At 38.2% G+C, this 20,197-nt stretch overlaps 1 protein-coding gene and 1 pseudogene across 1 annotated transcript in view; both read left to right on the forward strand.

Moving 5' to 3' along the window:
- LOC101970221 (E3 ubiquitin-protein ligase SIAH1-like) overlaps window positions 1-17,554 on the forward strand; it is an 85,079-nt pseudogene extending 67,525 nt beyond the window's left edge.
- Window positions 17,146-20,197, forward strand: part of Calcr (calcitonin receptor) — a 112,179-nt gene continuing 109,127 nt past the window's right edge. The window contains exons 1-2 of the mRNA XM_005340531.5: window positions 17,146-17,227; window positions 17,418-17,609. The gene's annotated coding sequence lies outside the window, so the exon portion shown is untranslated. The remainder of the gene's footprint in view (window positions 17,228-17,417; window positions 17,610-20,197) is intronic.

Below are 20,197 nucleotides of genomic sequence, written 5' to 3' on the forward strand. Positions count from 1 at the left end.
AAAACAGTCCCTGGTAGGTCCACTAGCCTACCCTGAGAAATATCCAGAGGAGTCTGAATCTGCAAGAAACAGAGTGGAGGGGATCCTTTTAGTATTCCTGATACAGGGTCAGAAACCCATGATCAGTTAGCCTAAGGATGTTCAACACATCATAAACCACTCAAGTAAGTATTTTTGAAATTCATGTATTTTCTGGGCATCAAATAGTTTCTGATAACATAGTTAAGTATTTTCGTTAAAGTTAAACTAAAAACTCAGTGATTACGTATAATTTGTAATCCTGCTATTTAGGAACTTTTCCAATTTCAAGGAACTAGAGAAATATAAATCATATAATATGATCAATGAATTTGTGTGCCAGTTAAGTTCTATATACCATACTAGTTGAGGACGTGGCTACCCACAGAGGCAGCTTGGTAAGATCTAGGTTCAGAAAAAAAAGCCACCAAAATACACCTTTGTTACGTAAATTAAAATACTAATTGGGTATATACTTGCTCCTGGAGTTTAAAGGAGAAGGATGTAAAAATAACCTTTTGTGAATCAATTGAGATTCTGTTTTCTGACCTCCTTATTATGCAAAGTTTATCAATGAAGAGTGGACAAGCATAAGAAACTTAACACCTTTTGGGTAAAAGCTTGAGAAGTCAACCTCTGCTCTTTAAGACTTTAAATTAAGAAAGCCTGCTGCTGCAGAATAGAGTTGTCCTCTCTAAGTCCTGCCGGCAGAAATGTCCTCCAAGATTTGAAACGGGACCTCTTGACTCTAGTGTCAAGTCTTGATCCACTAACCCAGATTTGCACCTAGACCTGAGTGAGCACGCACACATGCAAAGAGATGTGAATACTGAAATTTCCTTCATGCTTTAACCATTTATGAAGAGCCTACTCTATTACCAGCAAGTCTCCAGAGGACAATTATACAAGACATTGCAACTGCTCTGAAGCTCATCACAGTGATGGCAGGGTTGGGGGATGTTGGACGCCTACTTTCTTGATGTATCTCAGTAATCCAAAGAAGTAGACATGTTCATAAATTTTCAGATGAAGAAACCTAGGCTATACACAGTCACCGGAGTAAAAAGTAGCTAAAGCTGAGGTTTGGGCCTAGATCTCTCTGATTCTAAACCTTATACTTTTTCAGAGTTTGAGATTTTACAGTTGTGATTATTTCAGGAGATCAAATTCTCTAAAAATTCATTCAGATAAAGAGAGATCACTGTGGAGTAAAGATGAGAACTTTAGAATTGAAGGGACTAGAAACTGATGAAATAGGAGATTAAAAAGTAAACGATGAATATCCAGAAGATAAATTCAGAAGCTGTCCTGGAAGTCTGATGAGCTGGGACAAATAAGAATTGGTTATTGAAAACACAGGGAAATGTCTGTGTGAGAAGGGGAAGGGCCCCGCAATCAGAAAGAATCAATAAAGACAACACAAATGGAAGAGAGTTTCAGGAGTGGACAATGCAAGTGGAGAGAGCAATTTTTTTTTTTTAATGTCAAGGTAATACGCTTCCTAAAGTGTTAAGATTTTCTTGCCATATTACAATTAATTGATACTGAATTAAATGAGTTTACAGATTATACTACACCAAATTTCTGCCCTTGGGAAACCAGAATCTATTTGATCTTATAAATTTAAATCTAAAACTATGAAGTTGGAGAATCAGAATTTGGAACTTCCTATCACTGACTTGGAAATTGACTTGGCAAATTTTAAATATTTGATATTAAAATAATCGTGAGGTAGTGTATGACTTCGACAGGACTGGAGATTGTCTTCCCCACAAATCTGTTATCTCAATTAGCCATGAGTAACAGAACACAGTTTTCTTTAGGTGAAGGATACTAGCCAAGAGAACACATTTTACAGATTTTCCTGTGAAAAGGTACACAGCTCCAGTGAATGAGAGACTTCTGCCAAGGGGTAGGTTGCCTCCAAGATCTAAGGATGACAAGATGAGAAGAGACTGATGCCCGATGGTCCTGCAACACAAAGTCTGTCTACCTCTAGGCACCTCCAGGAGTGGGATAACCTTCTCCTTATATATTGACCTATTACTTTGGGGTGTTCCCAATGTAGATGACCAAATCTGATCTAACCAATACAGGATGAATTAGATTGAGTAAACATTGCCTTAGGATGCTATTAAATGCTAGATAATCTTGAATTAAATTCAACAGTGATAAAGAGATAATTTAAAATTTACATGTGGAGTTTATGGCTAAATTTGGCCCATGTATTTGAAAACTGATCTAGGAAGAATGAATCAGGATTAAGTGAATAGATAAAAAGTATCTTGAATTTCTCCCAGATTTCCAGGACTTCATAGAAAGACAACAATAAAGTGATAGGATAATTTCTATAAATAACTAGTGTTCTGTGTTAAAAATAGAAATGTTCAAATGCACTGGAAATATAGGAATTCATTTTAATCTCCCATTTTTCACTTAAGCCCATGAGTAACAATTCGCCATGAGTAACAGAGTACTTTTCTGTTAAATTATAATCTTAAGAAAAAATGTACGATTTCTAAAAGTTATAAAGTCTTAAGTATTTATCTCATAATAATCCGTTATGTATAAAATTAATAATAAAAGAAGAAACAGATCATAGAAAGGTCATGCATATATGCTTCTTGAAAACCTTTCTAAAATTTCGCTATTATTTGGCTTCCTCACCTGCATGGGTAACTCCAGAAAAGATATTAGGAGACTGATCAAAGGACAAGATGCTTTTCAATGGAAGGAAAGGAGGAAAGAAGGGGCATAGAACATTATTAAGTAATGTTATATACATTATATACTTTTAAAAATCTTCTGGGTAATTGAGAAAATGAAAAGAAAATTTTAAACAGTGGTAAAAATATAGATAATTCCTGTTTCTATCAGGTTGAGGAAAAGGGAATGCCAAGTAGCAACTTTTTTGGCTTCAAAAAAGAACAAATTCATATGAAGTGCCACATAAATCCAAAAGTATCATTTACACAAATTTTATCTTATTTAAATTTTATAATTGGTTAATTTATCTAATCCCACAACTTTGATCATATATGTATTTACAAATGAACCACAAATGTCCATCTCCTGGCCTCAATTCTGCCCTGAATTCTAGACCAGAATGCCATTATCCTCATATGGATGTCAAATAGGTATCAGTTTAAACATAACAAAGGCTTTCAATATAAGAAAGAAATATCGTCCCCTGCCCTGCTCCCAACCAACATGCTCTCTGCCTTGGTAATGTCACTACCATCCCCTTGACCTCTCATTCTCTCCACCAACCTTAGTCTTACTTCTGCAAGATAAATAAAAATGCATCTCCTCCTTTCTGTTGTCTTTACCAGTAAATTAGCAATCGCCACTCCCACCTCCCCCTGTCTACTGGACATCCTTTTAACTGGTCTCCATCTTTCCTTTCTCTTTTCCTTTGAACTGAAGATGATTTATTTTATGTAACTCAGATTGGATCGTACTTGACCTTTCCCACTTTATAATTCTTCAATAACAATCAGTCCCTAACCACCTTTATATTTTCATCTCCTGTCATTTCTTTCCCATGACCTTACACCCTGGTGACATGAAGCAATTCACATTTCTTCAAATAAGATATGCACTTGGGGCTTTATGACTAGCCTGGTGCTGTGACGAGATGCGCTCTTTACTCTCCCTCTCTGCCTGTTCATATGAGCCACATGTGTACCTCCGTGGCACTTTCAGTGGCCTGTCCTGTCAATATGAGTTGTCCTGTCTCTCCCTTGTATTCTCAAAATATTTGACACACACCTCTATTAAAACATTTACCTCTTGTGCAGTTAATATTTTACTTCTCATTCTAGCACTACTAGTCTATGAGTTATTTGAGAGACCATGTTTTGTCTGTTTTTATATCTGCAGTATACAACAAACTCACTGCCTTATATGGAGTAGCTGCTTGAATCATTGGAAGTAATATAAAACATACTGACATGTTACTAAAATAATGATTTTTGTACTATAGATTTTTCTTTTTCCTTGGAAAAAAAATTGTCCATATCTTTAATTTTACCCTCAAAAGGTAATGACTTGAAATGAGTAAGGAATCGAACCTAGGAGATATTAGTCCCAAGACTGTGTTTACACAGCACATTTTAAGTGTGCCATAGTGCTTAATAATTGCCCTAATTATTTATTAAAATTTAATTATTTTCCAGTTAATTAAACTTGTCTTTGGTAAAGTGATCCAATTTTGGCAGAGAAGCAGCTTTTTAATGCGCATATGTGTTGTTGAAGGCTGGTTGGATACAATTTTTATAGCCATAGAGTTTTTCCAATTTCTCTCTTTACTTAAATACAAAGCAACATTACGTCTCTAAAAATAAGAATGCTCTCCCAAATAATCAATGAGATCTAATCTATTGTCATTTAAATGGAAAATCTTAAATAGAAAGTTGTCATTTTTTCCCTTTTTATAGCTACACACTTATAGATTACAAGTACCCTTTTTAAAAAAACAAAAATTTAAATATTAAAAGAATCTACCACATGGTTTGTGCTCTTCCTAAATAATTTATCCTACTATGAGTTAGTGATCTGAAATTATTCCAACAGCAACAAAAGTACATCATCCATAGGACTTCAGACACTGCCATCTCAGAAATGCACCAATTTCAGGAAACATTTGCCTTCCTCTCTGTTTTTGGACACAAGTGCTATTTTTGGAGTATGCAAGCAGAGGAAGTCACATTTTATACATGTTCAGAGTCTCTGGAACTTCTGATATGATTCTGGATGTTCAATCACAAAAATATCACACTTCAATAGGAGTCAACCCGCCCAACACACCCTTCAGTCAGGAGCTTCCTCTGGACATGCAAATTAAAATGGCCTTGGAACTTGATTACAACTTTTTAAAAAGGAAATCCATGACTTTTCTTTTTGAACTTAAAAAATTATTTTCAACATACCAAAGAAATAGCAAAAAAAAAAAAAAGCAAGTTTTCATACACCCATCACCTAGATTTGATAGGTGCTAATACTTTGTCTCAATTTACTTCAGATTTTAAGATATAAAGTGTATTAACATATTTTAAATCTTGCTTCTAATCCTTGCTTCCTCTCTCTCCTCTAAGTAATAATACACAAAATAGTATGTCTTATTTATGGAGGCATCTAAATGTAATAAAAATGTATAAAGAACTTTAGGGATTTTACAATTACAAAAAGAATGGATTAATTCAAAATTTGTGAAACTAGAGAGTACAGAGCAGGAGTTGGCAAACTTTTACTGTGAAGGGTGAGATAGCAAATATTTGAGTTCTCTGTTGCAACTCTGCTTTTGAGTGTGATAACAACAGACAATACACAAATAAATGAGCGTGGCCAAGTCCCCATATTGCCTTATTTATAAAACTGATGGCAGGCTGATTTGGCCAGCAGGCTGTAGTCTACTGACTCCTGCAGTAGACAGTTTTCATTGAACTATTTAATTTCACTGACCAGTTACCTAAAACAAAGGTACATATAGAAAAAGCTATGAATAATAGGCATCGTGTTTTTTATGGTAACTCTCTGGAAGAGATCAAAATTGTCCCCACTATCCACTGTCTCCTTCTTTTATAATTGTATGATTAAAAACACATGGTGGTATGGAATAAAGAATAATTTCCCCATACTCCTTTGCAGGTAGATAAGACCAGATGACTGAGTTTTGGCCAGTGAGCTGTAACTTCAACAGCTACAATAGTCATATGGTCACTGGGAACCTTCATAAAAATATATTTTTTAAAAAAAATGCTAATAGGCACACTCTCTAATGTTTTTCCTTTGCTTCCTATATCCTGCAGCTTGAAATGTGGTTCAATTCACTAGAACTCTATTTCCACTCTTAAGGACATGGCCCTCATCCTAGGAATGAAGGAGCAGTGAGCTGAAAGGAGCTCAGATTATGGGAATTTAGTATAGTCAGGCCCTCTTAGCAATATTATTCCTCAAGTGCCTGTCAATCACCATATGCTCTTTGAAGGGAAAAATAAACTTTAATAATCTTAATCCATGGTCCTTTGGAGTTCCTCTGTTATTTGCAGTCAGACTTGACTCATGTTGATGAGTGTTACTCGGTGGACAATATCTTTCAGGTGTTACTCAGTGGACAATAGGCAAAACCCTCAGCATTCTGGTCTAACAAAGTTTCCTACTTCTTCATCCCCGATTCTGCATTCTTATTCCTCTTCATGATGGAACTTTCTGGAAAACTAACCATTATTAATTTAAGTTAGGAATTTATACAAAATGTAAAGAAAAAACAATGTCCTGTCTATAACAGTTCAAAGCAAAGAGCTAAAATGCTACAGAGAGATTTTATTGCTTGTATTTAACTAATTCCAACTAATAATTATACCTACAAGCAGATTTGTGCAAATACTGAAAATGTCTGTGTTTTGCTCAGTGCTGGTGCCTGTGCCCCTGGAGAATAGACCCTTCCGCTGCACTGCCAAATGTCGCCTCCACACAGGTGTCTCTGCAATGGTGGCTGCAGTTGTTATTTGTGCTGCTATGGTTGCAGATGGAAGAAGAGATTCCAGAGCAAGCAAATCTGAAAAGAGCTACCTTAATGCATGGAAACCATATTTCCATCCTTCTTTAATTTCTTATCCAACACCCTTTGATATAACATTCTGGGTTTGGAGTAATTCATTCATATCTGTTTTTATGTAAAACACTTTATTCATCAGATCTAGCAAGATGACTGTAAGAGTCGAGTTGTAGAGGGAATTACAATCCCAATTTAAATGTAAGTTTTTTTAAAAAGAGAGAAAGAAAAGCTGATATAATTAATATTTCTAACATGGAACTACCGGGGACAAATGACCCAGAATGTTAATGGTGCTTATCTCTGACTGTAAAGTTATAAATGACTCATTGCTTTTTATTTTCCAAATATCCTCCACAAACCTTTGCTACTTTTGAAAACAGGAAAAAAATAATGATAACTCAAGTTCCTGAAACACTTGATTAAATGAAGAAAACCCATGACAATGAAAAATATTAGAAAAATCATCACGGCATAGAAACTAAGAGCAAATACTAAACCAACAACTCTCATTTATCTGCATCACAGGAAGGCAACAAGGCATATAGCTGCTTCAAGGAGCAAATAAGCAAATGGTCCATTTCACTTTGGTTGGTTTTGGAACACTGTGCAATTAACCTTCTGGACACTTCTCTGAGCATTTCAACCTCAGTTTCCTCCTCTGTGAAACTGAACCTAGCCCTCAGAGCTGCTGAGAAAACTGAGATTTTTTTTGTATGTGAAAAAGCCTGGACTTCAATCTCTAGCATATAAATACTCAGTTCACATCGTTGTAATAGCAGATGTTCAATCAATTCATGAATTGCTCTGAGTGCACACTGTGAGCATCAATGCTGTGCAAGAAACCAAGATGAATGAGAAAGCCACCATGAATCTGTGGACCGCACGATTGAGTCGGAGGGATAAGACACATGTTCAAATAGTTATAATGCAATATTCCTCGTAAGTGAGGAACAAGGTATGATGAGGTACCAAGGCAAATTAATAAAGGTTTCACAGGGCAGAATTTTCCTATGCAAAGAAGTAAAGAGCAATTTGGTAAAGAAAGTGAAAATTCTAAATTCCAGAGCTGGCTGTTCCACCAACTGTGGGACCCATGATAGAGTTACAAACTTCCCCTGAATTTCAGATTATTTTTCCAATTAGGAGGTTTTCTCCAAATACCTCCTGAGACAATGGCTGCTTTTATAATAAACACTGATAAAATACCTTGTGCAAGAACTGATCTAACTTCATCATAGCTGCAGATCAGATAAAGATTGCTTGTGTGCCTTCCTGTGCTCACATGTGTCTGGTGTGAAATATGCATATTTAATTCTCATATCAATTCTATGATACAAATACAATTACTATTATTCCCATTTCCGGGCTGAGGAATTGAGGCACATAGAGATAAAGTAGATTCCCTGAAGTCACACAACTAAGGATTCAAACCCAGGCAGTAGGTGACATTTGAGTGAATCTCTAAACAGCTTTTAGGATTTTCCATCAAACTTATAAAGGAAGGAATACTTTCTAGAATGGAAGCTCATGAGAAAAGGCATAGAAGTAGGCAAGCCATAGAGTTTTAGGCAAACAGCCACCCAACACCCCAGAAAGAATAAACTCATACATGAGTAGGAATCCTTATTCATTTTGTGGCCCTGATAAAATTCTTTAAGGATGCTAATCCGTGATTATCTACAAAGTAAGAATAATAACATGGTCTTTGTAGGACTGATATAGGATGAAATAAGATAATACATGTAAGGTGCTCAACAAAATCTGGCATATGGTGGGTACTTAATAAATTGAAGCTATTTTACTACTAATGGGTGAATAGCCTAGATTGGCCTAATCATAACCCAGGATAAGGTGAAAATGGCTACAAAGGTGATTAGAATACAACTTGGGTAGATCTTTAATGCCTGGCCAGGAAGTTTGGATTTTTTTTTTTTTACAGAGTCATTAAAAATTTTCAAGGATAACATTTTGTAAAGCTATAGACAATATTAAACTAATTTGAGTTTTCCAAACATTCACTTGGTATCAGAAGGAAGATAGTTCTGTCAGAGAATCACAAGCTAAAATACAAAAAGTATGAAAAACAACACACATCCATTTATAAGATACTGTTTCTAACCACCCAGATTACTGGGTTGCTGAAATTTCTGCATATAAAGATATATTTTTAAATTCTAGAAGTGTCACTGTCTAAAAGGCTACTTTTGGTTTGACAATGAGGTGCCCTCACAAAGTCCAGAAAAGAAAAAAAACAGACAGTATAAGTTACATAAATGTTTAAAGTCTGAATTCAACCCTTTGGGACCGTTACAAGTTAAGAATAAGCATGGAGTCGGGCAATTTCACCAAATAATAACCAATGTCTATTTAATATGGGATACATGCTTTACATTTTGCTAAGAATTTACATAATTTATCTAATACCATGTCTATAGTATCCTCATGGCTAAGTATCATTTTATCACATTTTTTAGATGAGAAAATTGAGGTTCAGAGGCATGAAGCAATCTGTCAAAGTACACAGAGAATCCTGGATGAAACCAGAATTAAAAACTCATCTCTGCTGCTTGACTGCTTAGGGTAGAATGATAATGCCACCTACTACCAGTCCTCCTACTGCCACAACTACCACCTCTATCCACATCTCCAGAACCACCACCATCATCACAATCACTAGCACAACCACCATCACCATAGGACCAGCACAGTCTTAGCCTCCAATGCTGTTACTGCTACAATGATTATCACCACCACTACTACCACCACCACCATCAAATCCCACAAACACTGACACCACCTTCACCTCTATCACATTCAGCAACATCATCACTGATGCCACCATATCTAGCACCAACTATCCCTTCTGCCTCCCCGAAAGACTAGTTTCTTTATAGCCAAATCTCCTTCCAGGAAAAAATAAATCATGTTCATCAAACCTCCAAGAATAAATTTTTTTCCCAGCTTCCTACAACACAAGGACTATACATCCCACCCCCCACCCCAAAGCAACAGTCCTGAATATTTCCACCTATAGAGAGTGGCTAGAGTATTTTTTAATATCAAGAAAATCAGAATTGGTTCCATTTTCTGTGGCCATGCATTAATGCATTTGATAAATAAACTAAAGCATATTTCCAAATTTTTTAAAGAACGGAGCTTGCAAGATGAAGTGCATATTTGAAAGGAATGTTCAAAAGCCTTGTTACTTAAAAATGATCTATAAACCAACACCTCAATATCGTCAGTGTGTGAGTTCATTAGAAATACAAAATATCCGGGACCACCTCTGAACCTGACAAACAGAATCTGCGTTCTAACAAGATCCCTGGGTGATTCACAGCACATTAAAAGTTGCCAAGTACCACTCGGAATCCCTTAAGCCTTAAGTCTAAACCCTTCACTAAATTCCTTCTTCTATTTTTCTGCATACAACAGGGGGTGACGTTTCTGTGGTCCTTTTTACAAAGACCTCAACTCAAACTCACAAGAAACATGAAAAACATTTCCTTCTATTTTAGAATAGAGCAGTTTTCAAGATGCTGGGAACCTATCTGGCTCCTCACTGAGTGACAGAAATGAAAACAGGTATTCTTTACAAAAGGAAAGGCCGGCTGCATCAAATAGGAGGAGAAATTTTTTGAGTGCGTGGGAAAAGAGTATCAGAAAAGGGTTAAACAACAAGGTAAAATAGAGAGAGATATTTGAAGAAAACATTCTTTAAATAGAGCAGGAACGAAGAGGACATGGGAAAATACTGCCCCCCTTTGAAGTAGAGAAGGGAAAGCTGGAAAATGCTGATGCTAAAGTGGCTGAGGCCGTTAATGAGGTTCTGAGGATGTGACTTCACTCTCTTCTCCCCAATATATACAGTCATCTGTAATCAAATTTATACTACGTAATCAATTTTTAAGGACAACCTGGGTGATGAGGGTAGTGTAAGAATTACCCCAAGGACAAAATATCCACTTGCTCCTCATCCCTTCCTCCTGTCATTCTCCCCTCATCCCTGGACGGGTTCTCTCCCTTTTTTGCTGAATGTTTCTTCTCTCTTTTCAGTTTATACCTTTGAAACATGTGTGCACCCTCGTCAGTCACCTTCCTCTCTGAGTAACATATATAATTAAAATCAATTTCCGAGGTATTTATAGATGCCCACCATCAGCCTATTCTTCCGTCATTTAGAATCACAGGATTTTCAAACACTAGGGAAAACTGCAAGAAGTAAAGGGGCTTCTCAGTCTGTGGCCCTTGTAAACTTGTTATCTCTGTTTGCTGCCTCTCTGCTCCCATCAGCCAGAACTGGTCCTAATGGAGCAGCAGATTCCAAATTCCACAAAAACATTTGCATACATTTTATGTTTCCATTTTAGCAGTTGATTTCATTGTTTACAAACCTATTTTTATTTCACCTTTTTAAAAAAATACCCTTTCTCAGTGTTTTTATACTACTATACTTTAAAATGCCCCAGCCATGCAAGTTATCACCAAAATTACATTTCCATTTAAACCATAGACTGGAAAGAATCAGTTATAAACATTTAAACACAATATCCAAAGAAAAGTTGTATGGACAATATATTCTACTGTTATGCAATTTCATTCATACATATTTACCATGTAATTTAAAATATCACCTCTTATTTTATAGTGAAAAGGGGGAAATTCTATTCCTAGGGCATGCACGGCTCTGTGTTTTTAACACTCACCCACCCACAGCAGAATCTGTTAGTGCCAGAGTATTAGATTTCAGAGACATGATAACTAGTAAAAACAAATCTCTTCCCAGGCAGAATTAATCCCTTCTCTTCTGAGCTCCCAGGGCACTGGAATATACTTCTGCTGCAGATGTTTGAATTATTATTACTAATTGTTTAAATGGTCTGCCTCCTCCATTAGCCTACTCGGCTGGGAAGGCAAAACCCTTCTTTCTCAGATAGCTAGGGGTTCAGTTTGTGGTTCGTTGAATCAAATGATTTTTGTTTGAAAGATTTTTGTTTGTTAGGCATTTTAAAATATACGCATACATGTAGAATTTCCCTGAATGTAATTTTATGCCTCACTTTTTTTTTTTTTATCTGTAAGTGAGCTTATATCTGTGCTGAATAATTACTGAACAAGGGCTGGTTGCATATATATTAGTACACAGTCACGCGCCACTTAGCGACAGGGACACTTTCTGAGAAACATGTGGTGAGTTGATTTCATTGTTGTGTGAACGTCATAGCATATACTTACACTAACTAAGGTGGCTACAACATCACTAGGTGATACAGTCTTATGGGACCAACCATCATACAGGCAGTTCATCCACAACAGAAATGTCATTCTCTGGTGTGTGGCTATTTGTGCTAGACTGCCTGTGTCAGAATCTTGGCTACTTTGTCAAAACATTTAACCCATTAAACATCTGTCTCTGCATCTGGGAATAATAATTATGGGAATAATAATAATAATAATTATGCCTACCTCAGAGAGCTAAAATGAGACAATGCATTAACACACCCAATAAAATGCCTGGCATATAGTAGGTGTTCAATAAGTCCAAGCCAATAAAACTTAGTTTTTTATTAGAAAGTGGAAAACGAAGAATTGCAGATATTTAAGACTAGTTTTGCTTTAGTTTTAGGAAAGTTGTATATGCTCTTACATTTGAGCACTCTGCCAACATACCTAAGACTATTTAAGCTGAAATGTTAGTGTCGTATAAGGTTTTTCTCTCCTAATATAATTTAATATGAACTAGCTCTAGAAGTACAGAAAATTATGGTTACTTATCTCTTGCCTGTCTCCCAGATTCCTGAGCACTGACTAAATACATCTAAATTACAGAGAGCCTTTTACAAAGACACCATGGCATACACAGGCACAATCACACGATGACTAGATTTCTGACCCAAATCACATTTTAAAATTTTTTAAATGGGGAGGAGAAGGTAGTGAAGCAGCACTGTATGGAAATTTTCCTGGAGAACTCAGTGTCTAACTCCATTTTATTCACATCTCAGTTCAGGGAGAACTTTCTCTATCCATCCTCAGGCAGCATGATTTCATGCCTCTCAATTCTGATCTTCCTAGTATTGTTAGAATCTGAAATCAACAATTTATTTCTTTTTCTTATTATCATCTCTCTCCTCTCACTACAATATAAGCTTTTTGTGTTCAACTATTCATTTTTTATTGAATGAATCAATGAATGGATACATGCATGCATGCATACATTTGTTTCTACAGTTTTTCTCCTAGTTCCTGGGTTTCTCTCTAACATTGTATTTGGAAGACAGGAAATAAATGGATATTTCCCAACTTCATCAAAGATGTAATAACTAGTTTCCATTGCTACTTAATGATATATGCCCCCGCCATCCCCTCCTAGTCTGAGTTATTTATTCATCAAGTTAACAGTTAACCCAGGTAAAGTTTATGTAAGTACAACCTGGAAAGACACTTCCTAGTTCAATGGAATTTGTTTCTTCCCTGCCAGGAGATACACAACCGTGTTGCCCCCCTATAAGAGACAAAAAGAGAAGAGAAACCTACAAATGTACCAGCCCCTATTTCAGAAAAAGAGGTGAAAAATCAAAGCAAGGAGCTTCCTTCCAAAAAGCATGATCTATCAGGCCAGAGTTCAAATGGTTTCAAAAGGAAAACATGTATTTTTCACCAAGTGAATTATCATTCTCCCTGTCACAGTGAGGTCTATAAATCTGTGAAAGGTAATTACATAAAGGATAATTACCAACTACTGCCTGTTTTGAGGGCGGCTACCAGAGGAAGAAGCAATGGTCCTCATTTAGATTGTGGGCTTCTTGAGGGCAGGGGCTGTGTATTAAACCTTTGAGCACCCCAGAGGTACCGAGCCCAGTGCGTTGTGACATAGATACATTAAGTATGCATTAAATTGTTGATGCATACACATGAGGGTTGTATTTCAAACTAAGGAAAGCTTTGCGGAGAATTTCTAAAGCTAGGAATTGGGTTTCTGAGAGAGGTCAGATTTTTTTCTCTCTAAATTCTTTTTAAACAGAGAACTCTGAGCCATTTAACAGGCATTTTTCCCCCAAAATAGAACTAAGTGACTTTTTTCAGTCACTACAGGGTGATTTTCTTTTACATTACCATTTTGAACAAGAATGGGGTTTTAGTGGACTTAGTCTTTAATGAAAGGCAATCTTCCATTTACTGCAATTAAAAAACATCAGTGATTTTTATGGAAAAGCCACTAGATTCTAGAAGCATAAAGGTATTAAAGTGATATGGTCCAAACCCTAGTTTTGCAGATGAATAAAACTTGTTCTGAAGAGATAGAGTTGGGAGGTCACAACAGTGAGTGGCTGTTCTTCAGGATCCAAATGTAGAAAACAAGATTGGACAACAGAATTCTTTTCTGTAAATTTGCCCAAAGGTGAAAATTTTAAAACAGGGACAGAAGGAAAGCAGCCAAGTCTTAAAAAGACAGGGAATTTTAGTCTTAAATAATCAATGGAAATACCAGGAATGTATTATTACCAAATTTTAGGATGCTTATTTCCTGAATGTCTCTTTGGTGCACCAATTTTATTTGAAGGCTTATTTGCAAATATAAGGCATTCTGTTTGAAGAGTACCTTATTCTAATAAAATATCTTAGGGTATTTTTTATTATGCCCCACAGCAAAAAAAAATATACTTCACCTGCCACTCACTATATACATACATATATAGAAATGAGAAACCAGTTTCTGGAAACCATACTCAGGCTTGTCAAATATGAGTAACTTTGCTATTTTGCATTCTACTTCACTTCCTTTTTACAATGTTGCTTTGCCTACTAGGTTGATTTCAGGTCTCAGTAACAGATCTCCCAACAGTTCCAAAAACAATGCCAATTCCTCTTACTAGACCATCCCCATGTTAACATCTGCTCTCCAAGGACTTACTGTGTCTACATAGAAAATAACTGGAAAGTATTAAGACAGAAACAGAGCTATATTTCTGTAATTCTAAGTGATTCCAACAGGTGCACAATCAATGTAGTATTCAGTGAATTTCTGTTGCATACAAAGTCAATGTGGTCCTCCTGAGACCAGAGTCGCATCCCTGATCTCCGCTTCTGCTGTCACCTTTCTGAAATCTTCTGCCTACAGAGAATTCTCCTTGTTCTCTTCAAAATTATTACTAACACAATTAGCACTTTAATTAATCTAGGTTGCTTATGCATATACCACACACCATTTAATGTTTCATAATACATCCATGCTGTTTTTCTCACTAATTTTTAGACTTTGTTTTGTGGAGTTACAATTAAGGGCTATTACCCACATATCGTCAGTGGCTTTACAGATACAATCTCTCGGGCTGCTCTCATTATACTGCAAGGTAGTATGCTCTAAAATTAACCACCAGCAGAAAAGTCTCTATATGCCTGTTCTACACCCTGTGCTGAGGGCAGCAGGACCTTTTGCTAGGTGATAATCTCCCCGATTCATTGTTATTTCAGAAATGTGGGATACAACAGAGAGAAATTCTCAATGTTTGGCCTCCCGGCAGTTGACTAAAAAAAATACTTAAACAACTTTTATAATCCTTTGCTGTTTGAATCAAAAGAAGGTAATTAATATTCCAAAAGAGAATTTTTAAAGGAGGGCAGGGTCAGGTGTTAGCTGGTTAACAGAGACTCGGAAGCAAGGAGCTATTTAACCCAGGACAGATGTTAAGACATAGACTGAAGATTTGTATCTACATTCTGAATTGGGAGGGTTACTTGTATGGGTTTTGTTTATGTTACTGCCTGTTTGTGTGTGTGTGTGTGTGTGTGTGTGTGTGTGTGTGTGTGTGAGAGAGAGAGAGAGAGAGAGAGAGAGAGAGAGAATGTGTGTGGCAAGCCCCTTCTCTCCCAAATGTCCAGCCTTCTTTCCTTGTCACATTTCTTAAAGCTCACAACATCATTCCCACTTAGATCCAGGGAATGTGAAGGAATTGAATCTTCCCCTGCAGTGGGGCAGTGTCTGAGAGCTTGAATGCATGGTGAGTCACATACAGCCCTCTTGGTCACCAGACTGAAGGTGGCAGGGAAGGGGGGTCATATACAGGAGGGAGTCTGGAAAGACAAAACCCCCTGGAATGTCTGCTGGGAGAAATGATCTGTCCCTGAACTCTGTTTCTATTGGGACCCTGAAAGTCCCCAACCACACATATTAGGAATTCCTGTAGTCCCTCTAGTTTGGGGAAAGAGAGCTCACAATAGGATAGGGACACACACATCTTTTGCCTAGAGTCACGATCTTCCAGGCAAGGGTTCCCAGGATGGGTGAGTGAGGGCAGTAGCCATCTCCATCTGGGTCACCTAAAACTGCCCCGTGCACTTAAGAGTCCCTCAGACTGCCCAGGAAAAGTGTACTGTGTTGTCTGTTGTCTGGCTTTCTTCCTGTTCTATTGTATTTTTTTTTTTTATTTCTTTCGAGGAGGAGACAGCGTTGGTAACCTCCATGGTGCACAGTCACCTTGCGGTCCCGGGACGCCCGGGCTGCTATTTTCATAGCCCTACCCCGCTTGAACAGAGTTAGGGAAAAAGTGTCTGACTGCTGTCTTGCTGCACCCAACTGTGGGCTAAAAGAGGTTGAGGGCAGGCTGTCCTTGGAACCAACTTGCCTGCCTCCCAGGGTGCGCCTGCCAGCCCCGGCTGCGCCCTGCCTGGAATCAGATTGTCCCGGGCTCCTGCTGGCATTGAGGACTTAGAGGGGGAAGAGGAGTCGCAGTTTTCAACATCAAGTCAGACATCCTCTGCCTCCCCTTTCCATCCTCGCTGCTTTCACTTACCCTAAGATACTGTGCCCACCTGCATCCCCTCTATTGGGAGATCACTATTCCCCCAAATTCAACCTGAGCCTCCAGCCTTCCAACTCTGATTTCCCAGGGCTTTCCGGACCCCCACGGTGTCTCTTCTTATCCTTGCCTCCCAGCTCCTTTTTTTTCTACACTCTAGCTCTTGGCTAGCTTCTCAAGCCCACCCCACCTCGTCCCCCCTCGCCCCACTACCAACCTTCTCTCCACGGGCTCCCGGGTGGGTGCTGTCCCCTGAGTGGCCACTGTAGGAACCAGGGGTAGGGTTCTCTGGGGTAGCTCATCTCTTTTGGAAGCTCATCTCCCTCTGGAATTTGCATCCTCCGGGGAGGGGTCAGGGGTCCCAGAAAGCTGTCTCCTTGGGAAAACAGGTTACGAATCTCCCAGCCCAATCTGTCGCCCCCTAATACCTCCCCATACAAGGTCTAACTCGAGTCCCTCGCCTGCTTCCCGTGTTTACGCTGCGCCTGAGTCTGGGGGACTTGGAGGGTGAGCCCCAGCTTGGGCTGGAGCCAGGCAGCCAGCGCAGCCCCTCTAGCGGGCCGGGCTGAGGGGGGCTGGCTGGGAAGCGCGCAGAGCTCACCGGCTCACCCCTCCCTCTCCTGGGACCGGAGGGGACTGACGCGGGAGGGAGGGTTTGAAGGAGGGGGGGTTGGCTCTCATCAATTCCGCTGCCACCTCCCTGCTGCCTGTGGGGAGGCGGGGAGGCGGGCAGGCGGGCAGGCGGGCAGGCGGGGGTGGGGCGGGAGCGCGGGCGGATTAAGACTCTTAAGTCGGAGAAGTTTGCGCACAGCTTCACTGCGGGGCCAGCGGAGGCAGGCGCCGCGCGAAGGTGAGCCTTCCAGACTTTGGGGAGATAGACAGCAAGCTTGGGGAAAGGACTGTTGCCTCTTAGGCTACAGTACAACCTGAGGCTGGGCTTACACCATCACTTAAGGCAGAATTAAAGTGTAAGGACATCGGGAGGGAGGTTGGAGAGGGAGAGCTCAAGACTAACGCAGTTTGCTTTTCTGTCCAACTAGGAAAGCCAGCCCCCCAGACGCCGGGTGGGCTGCGCCTCGCGGGTCGCCAACCTTCCCAGGTTGGAGAGGTGCGTCCATCCCTGCACCTCGCCCAGAGGCTGGCATCTCCTGTCCAGGAGATGGGCGTTGAAGCTTGAGTTCCTGAGAGCCACCACCTGAGCTGTGCCCTGCCGCCCAGTGAGAGAATTCCTGGTAAGGAGGGTCTGGGAATGTCGGGGACTTAAAGCTTTGGGGGGTCCCAGGGATGGCTAATAGTGCACTTTGCGTTTTTTATTGCAAAACTTCAGTTGGTTTATGATGATAAAGGTTCACTTTACCTTGATTAAATTAAAAATAGGTATCCTGGGAAGGTGTTACAAACTTACCATTTCGTGACTTTTACAGTGCTGTTAGTATCAATTTCCTCTCAAAAGTTGTATTTTCTGGTTTATTGGATGTAATAATGATGGGGCTTAAAGTTGTAGATTTTTCTCAAAATGTATTTATTAACTAACAAAAAGATAACATCAGCATCTATAAGATGTGTCGTGTTGTTCTGAATATTGGAAATGAGTACAGTAGTGAATGGAGTTGCTTGTTTAGTCATGTTTTACAGAGAATTATTTTCCAACAATCATTTATGCATAGCAGCCATTCTTCACACCTATTAGGAAAAATATGTTGTGTGCATAGTTTCCAAAAGAGTACTCTTTTTCATGATGCTCTTTCCAAGCCGGGGTGAAAGACATCAAGAAAATCTCTTAACAAATTAATTTCTCTCCCTGAAACATTCATTTTCCCTGAGGTTCAAGGATATCCAGTCAAAGTAAAAAACGCAACAATCCAATTTCATTTTTTAACCTATCATGCTGACTTTATTTAACAAATAGACCTAAGAAAAGTTGTATCTAAAATTATATAGCTTTAATTTTATGTGCTATATGCAAGACTCTTAAGATGCCATGACCTTCAGGAGACCATGACCATTTTGTTGCTGTAGTTAACCTGAGCAAACTCATCTAATCAAAGTTATTTATTGAAATTATTGGATAATTGAAAGTGAAATGTTCAAAATAAACCAATTTGACAGTGTCTTTCCTGAAATTAGTCTTTCAATAGCAGAATATCCAAGATTGAGTGTGTCTTAAATGATCATAAAAAATAAATATTTTCTACGTTAGGGCTGACCGGCTTACCATTAAGGGCAAAGTCGGAATGCTTTTTGTGCTGTGGGGTTTATAAAGTACAATTTATAATAGGCTGTCATTAGCCTAGCATGTACTAGTTAAAGAACTCAACTTTAGTTGAAATTGTTGGTTTTATATACTAATATTAAATATGAAAAAAGAGTAATATGATTAGATTTGCCACTGATTAAGTTTAAGTCAGTCACTCATTTCTACTCAATATACTAACAGCTCAAAACATCTTCGGCTAGCATTTGTTTTGATTCAAAAACAATGTTTCTAATCTATAGTTGTTATGGGGAACTAAAGCCACAAGAATAATATTCAGTCATATTGTAAAATATTCTAGGATAATTAGCATGAAATCCTCACTTTAATTGATTCACAAAAATATATAATCTTAGAGTTGTATTGTTTCATGATGTTTGGAGTTGAAAAAAAAATAGCTAATATAAATATGTCTTCTCTTTCCCATTTTCTTATATTTTGTAAACTTGGATGATGAAGGGTGATAGATGGATAAAGATTGCCTTTGCTTTAATCAGTTGAAGGAAGAGAGCTAAATATTAGTGTGGTTGTGCCGTGGCAGCTTTATTCTTGGTGAACCTCTTGGACTCTTTTTTATAATACTTTAACATGAATTAAAATATTATCTCCTGTTGTTTTTATTAAATATAAGTGAAATGGGAATAGGAGACCGGTGATATTTGCAATAACAGCCTAAACCAGTGTTCTCAATTGGGGCTGCAAATTAGAATCAATTGGAAAATTTTCACAAAAATATGGATGCCGACTCTACCCCAAGCCAATTAAGTCAGAATATCCAACGAAGGGGTCTGCATTTTGATGTATTTCTCTAGGTGATTGTAATATGTACCCGGGACCGAGAGCCACTGACCAAGATGTTTTCCAATAGATTTGATATAGCCCATTAAAGTTGGGGGGGGGGGATTGATTGACACAAATCATGTTTGTTGTTTTGCTGGTCTAATCTTTGGTTTTGATAGAGCCACTTAATGTCAGAGCGTGCTGATAAAAATAAATGTTGCTTGTGGTATTGCTTGCCCAATTTTTCCATAAGTAGTAATATATGCATATAAAATACATATATAACTTGACTTCCTAATTAGAAGAAAGAGATCTTATTTGATGTCAGCTATTTAAACCATAACAGCTTCCAGGAAATACTTTTTTTTTCTCCCCAGAAAACTAGCTATTGAATTTGAAGCTTATTTGGCTATCTAGAAAATGCTTTAGCTCTAGGAACTCTATCTTTAAGAGTTCTTAAAAAAATGCAAACAAAATTTGATCTCATTTTAATAAGGCATACCTGATGTATAATGTGTACATATGTACCTTTTTGAAAAAAAGGAAAGAGGAAAAGGGTATTATTCTTCTTGGCACGCCAATTAACCTATTCTGGGTGCTGATTATGTTCTAGTATTGTCACAAAAATTAAGAGGTATAAGCTCCAACTGCACTTATGAGGCTTATAAGGACAAGCTATTACTCAGATTTTATGTGAGGAAACTGAGGACCCATTAGGTTAATGAGTTTGTTCAAAACCGCAAACCAAGTAAGTTGAAGATGTATTTGAACCTAAGCCTTCTTATT

The sequence above is a fragment of the Ictidomys tridecemlineatus genome, chromosome 2, assembly GCF_052094955.1.
Source record: "Ictidomys tridecemlineatus isolate mIctTri1 chromosome 2, mIctTri1.hap1, whole genome shotgun sequence".
Taxonomy (NCBI): Eukaryota; Metazoa; Chordata; class Mammalia; order Rodentia; family Sciuridae; genus Ictidomys; species Ictidomys tridecemlineatus.